The following is a 5688-nucleotide window of genomic DNA, read 5'->3' as shown; positions in this document are numbered from 1 at the left end:
CTATAGAAAATAGCCAGACCTCCCCCGGCTCCCAAGACAGAAAACCACCAACAAGAGTGTATACATGGGGGAGGGGGAGGACCCATGGCTCCAGGTACATGTATGTAGCAGAGGATTGCCTTATCTGGCACTAATGAGATGGGAGGCCCTTGGTACTGTGAAGGATAGATGCCCCTGCCTAGTGGAATACTAGAGACAATTTCAGGAAATGAAGATTGGTCAGGTTGAAGGGAAAACTGTCTCTACACAATATCAATGTCTTCATAAGCACTTATTAGATGGGAAGAAAATCTGACCCAAGAGAAAATTGTGATTTTTGTAAGTCATCTCTCTGATAGTCTCTGATAGTCACCTATTACATAATTCTTAAAATATTTCTAGTTATATCTTTATACCAATGTCTACTATGTATTGGGTTGAGACTTTTTTTTTTTTGTCTTTTGTCAGCCTTGAGGTCAATTAAAAAGTATTTTCTCTACCTCTCCTATTTCATGAGATCTCATGACTGTATCATAAGTTCATCATATTTTAAATCAGGTAATCCATATAAGCAATATCCAGCTAACATTTTACAACTATTCACTTCAACTTAAACAGACAAAATATTTTTAAATGAAAGAGTACATAGTAGAGAAGACAACTTTAATCAAAATATTGGGAGTAAAAATGAAAATCAGTTTAGTGGGTTTTTTTTATAGAAATTAGCTCAAAACATTCTGCCAACAATTGCCTACAAGGAGAAAAAGGATTAGCCACTCGTAAAGATGAACCCCTAGTTTATTATTAAATGAAGAGTGGTCATTTCTAAAATCATTAGTCACAGCAGTAATGGAGTCAACAGATTGAACTTATATGCAGTTCTGCATACACATACATGTATATACAAATATATGTAACACTAAGAATCAAGGATAAAGAGGCTAGCCGCAGAGTGTTAGCACAGAAATAATATGCAGGGATGGTATCTTGGAGTGGGATTGGGAATAAAAGGTATTTGTATTGGTATTGAGAATAAAAGGAAATAGGAAAATGGTGTAATTTTACTTCAAGTAAAAAGATATGTAGTAAACATAGTCATATAAATTTAGAAATTTGTAAACATAATGTTTAAGAAAGATATAAATACATATGTATATATAATTATGTATATATATATATAGTACTCATGTAGTTGCATATGAACCTATTTGGTGAATTTGAAGATACATATTTTACATATGCAAACATACACACACATACATACACACACACAAACACACATATGTATGAAGAATATTGTTTCAAAGTACACTAGGAAATATAATTAAAGGGAAGAACTCATGTATTATTGTACTCTGGATATTAGAAAGATTTAATGATTTCCATGTGTATATTTTACTTTATATTTTCACAACACATCAAATTGAGAATATAACACATTCTAAGCCATTGTAATATATCGCATCCTTTTTACTAGTTTCTCAGTTATCATGTAGAAACAAAACGTTCTGGGTAACATCATTAAAACAGGTCTGATAATACATTGTCACTACTATGTATCAGAAAGCAGTTATATGATTTTCACTCTCAGAGGTCTGATCCAGTAGTGTCCTACATCATCTATAATACTAGAAGCAACAATTCAAAAGGTGTTAGTTGAGACTTTTGGTTCTCTTTTGCAGCAGAGGTCCAAAAAGGCCGTTTGACATCGTTTTGTAAATGAATTAATTCTCTTAGTAATTTCTTCTACAGTTTTATCATGATTATCAAAATTGAGCTCAATAAACCCAACACCATGCTACAGTGGAAGAGGAGAAAATGCAGGAGTTCTTAACCCTATGCAAAGAATCACAGCCAACTAAAGATTCATGAGAGTGAGAGAAGTGGAGTATCCAGGATAGAGCATTTCCATTGTTTATCCAATACAAATGATCAGCCTTGAAAACATATACATGTAACATTATACAGTCTGAATACTGTATATATATATATATATCTTTATTCATAACAATATAATTATTAAATTATATAAAATTTGTAAATATAATTAATGAAGCAGGAGGCCATATTTTCTTTTTTTCACCTTTTATTACACATTAAGTTTTGTTCTCATACAATTTATTCTGAATACAGTTTCCTTTCCTCTATTGCTTCATGTTCCTTCCTACCTCCTCTCTCATTTGGATGCATCCTCTTTGGGTATCTCACTAGAAAAGTACAGGCTTCTAAAAAATAACAAGAAAACATAACAAAATAAAATATACTAAGATAAAAGAAAAACCATCATACTAAAGCTGGGTATAACAAGCCATCAGAAAAATTTAAGAGTTCCAAGAGAAGGCACAAGGTTCCAGAGACCCACTATTCAGGAACTTGATAAAATTACTAAAAAGTGACCTATAGTGTATATGTCGAGGTACAGATCCATGTAGGCCCTGTGCTTGCTGCTTTTCTCGCTGTGAGTTCATATGAGCTTTTTTTCAGTTGAGGTATGGCCTTGTTCTTCCCCATTTATTTTAAAGAGAGCAGGAAACAATGCATAAAAGAACCTTGAGGGAGGAAATCAAAGGGACAAATGTGTTAATTATATTATAATCTTAAAATAAATAAAAGAAACAATACAAAAAAAAACCCAAAAGTTCAGGTTGACTTGAAACTTTTTGGCATATGGGAAAAGTAATTTTAAAAAAACATAATTTCACTATATAATAAGTGCATTTTCTTTCCTAATGATACTGTTTGGGATAAACATTGTCCACATTCTCTAGGATAAAAGAAATTAAGACCTATAAGTCTCCAGACACCAAGAGAGTAACTGAAGGGAGAAGAAAATAGGCAATGAATGAAAAAAAGATAGCATTTTCAGCAAATGGTGCTTGTTCAACTGGAGGTCAGCATGTAGAACAATGTAGATGAATCCATGCTTGTCACCCTGTACAAAGCTTATGTCCAAGTGGATCAAGGACCTCCACATCAAACCAGATACACTCAAACTAATAGAAGAAAAAGTGGGAAGCATCTCGAACACATGGGCACTGGAAAAAATTTCTTGAACAAACCACCAATGGCTTATGCTCTAATATCAAAAATTGACAAATGGGATTTCATAAAACTGCAAAGCTTCTGTAAGGCAAAGGACACTGTGGTTAGGACAAAACGGCAATCAACAAATTAGGAAAAGATCTTTACCAATCCTAGAACTGATAGAGGCCTTATATCCAAAATATACAAAGAACTCAAGAAGTTAGATGGCAGGGAGACAAATAACCCTATTAAAAAATGGGGTTCAGAGCCAAACAAAGAATTCACAGCTGAGGAATGCCTAATGGCTGAGAAACACCTAAAGGAATGTTCAACATCTTTAGTCATAAGGGAAGTGCAAATCAAAACAACCCTGAGATTTCACCTCACATCAGTGAGAATGGCTAAGTTCAAAAACTAGGGTGACAGCAAATGCTGGCGAGGATGTGGAGAAAGAGGAACACTCCTCCATTGTTGATGGGATGGCAGACTGGTACAACCAATCTGGAAATCAGTCTGGAGGTTCCTCAGAAAATTGGACAATGAACTACCTGAGGACCCAGCTATACCTCTCTTGGGCCTGTACCCAAAAGATGCCACAACATATAATAAAGACACATGCTCCACTATGTTCATAGCAGCCTTATTTATAATAGCCAGAAGCTGGAAAGAACCCAGATGCACTTCAACAGAGGAATGGATACAGAAAATGTGGTACATCTGCACAATGGAATATTACTCAGGTATCAAAATCAATGCCTTTATGAAATTCATAGGCAAATGGATGGAACTGGAAAATATCATCCTGAGTGAGGTAACCCAATCACAGAAAAACAAACATGGTATGTACTCTTTGATAAGTGGTTATTAGCCCAAATGCTTGAATTACCCTAGATGCACAGAACATATGAAACTCAAGAAGGATGACCAAAATGCGAATGCTTCACTCCTCCTTTAAAAGGTGAACAAGAATACCCTTGTCAGGGAATTGGGAGGGAATGTTTAGAACAGAGGCAGAAGGAACACCCATTCAGAGCCTGCTCCACATGTGGCCCATACATATACAGCCACCCAATTAGACAAGATGGATGAAGCAAAGAAGTGCAGGCCAACAGGAACCGCGTGTAGATCTTTCCTGATAGACAAAGCCAGAATAAAACAAAAACAAATACATAAGCGAATGCCAGCAGCAAACCACAGAACTGAGAACGGGACCCCTGTTGAAGGAATCAGAGAAAGGACTGGAAGAGCTTGAAGGGGCTTGAGACCCCATATTAACAACAATGCCAAGCAACCAGAGCTTCCAGGGACTAAGCCACTCCCCAAAGACTATACATGAACTGACCCTGGGCTCCAACCTCATAGATAGCAATGAATAGCCTAGTAAGAGCACCAGTGGAAGGGGAAGCCCTTGGTCCTGCCAAGACTGAACCACCAGTGAACGAGATTGTTGGGGGAGGGTGGTAATGGGGGGATGATGGGGAGGGGAAGCACATATAGAAGGGGAGGGGCAGGGGTTAGGGGGATGTTTGCCCAGAAACCAGGAAGGGGAATAGCAATCGAAATGTAAATAAGAAATCCTCAAGTTAATAAATGTAAAAAATAAAATAAAAAGAAAGAAAATGGCAATGACAATGACATCAGCATAAGCACCAGGTCTCTGTCTTGAGTACAGGGATTACTGCTTGCTTGAAGGAGAGTTGCACACTCATCCAAGACTGACAGCCAAATGAGAGGTAGACTAATATGTTTATTTAATTTATATTTTTTAAAAACAACCCAGATGATCAGTAGACCAGGGACAGAATCAGAAAATACACTGATGCTAGATGATATATTACTCACATCAGGAAACAACAATATTCCAAAATCAAAAGTCCCATGAAAATTATTTTATGCAATCTGACACCAATATTATCTGCTGCTAAGATTGTGACCTTTAGAGTTCAAGTCCAACTATGAATTGCATAGTTGCGTGGACAATCCACTCATTCATGCTCTTGCACTGTTAGTTTGCTCATCAGTTCAGTTAAATAAATAAAATCTAGGATATATATATATATATACCTGTGTACTAGTTTTTGCATTTCAGTTACATGCCTATGTATATCTTATATGGCTTCCTGTATGCTTCCCAACATAGACTCATCCAACGTGTTGTTTAGAGTTTTAAGCTAAAGTTTTCTTTTATTGACAGAGATATTATTCTACTGATGATGAAAGAAATTATTTTCTATTCTGTCTAAATATTAAGATCTCATAATACTATTTGTACTGAAATTCAATGCGATTACCATAAGTTGCTAAATGTAATCCTCAATTTCTTCATGGAATGTCATGATGGCTACAGACATATTCAGATTTTTTTTTTAAGGAATAACACACATTTTTAGGTTTTCACATTACAATCTTGCTCACCTTACTGCTCTCTTGTAAAAGGAATTTTCAAATAGATTATAGAAGTCACACCTGATGCTTCTGTTATTGTGGAGTTGCCCTAGACTCATTAGCTTTCATTTTGGGCACCAGTCACTCCTATCTGCCTTAGCTTTCTCTTTGTTTGTGTGCATTTCTATCAGGTAAGTATATGTGAACGTCAGGTACTACAGAGAAAGTAACCTTCCTCATATCTCTAGTTCGTAGTTGTTCTTTTTTTGCAGGTTACTTTGGAAGACACACTGAGTAACA

The sequence above is a fragment of the Rattus rattus genome, chromosome 5, assembly GCF_011064425.1.
Source record: "Rattus rattus isolate New Zealand chromosome 5, Rrattus_CSIRO_v1, whole genome shotgun sequence".
NCBI classification, from domain to species: domain Eukaryota; kingdom Metazoa; phylum Chordata; class Mammalia; order Rodentia; family Muridae; genus Rattus; species Rattus rattus.
This window is presented reverse-complemented; position numbering follows the sequence as displayed.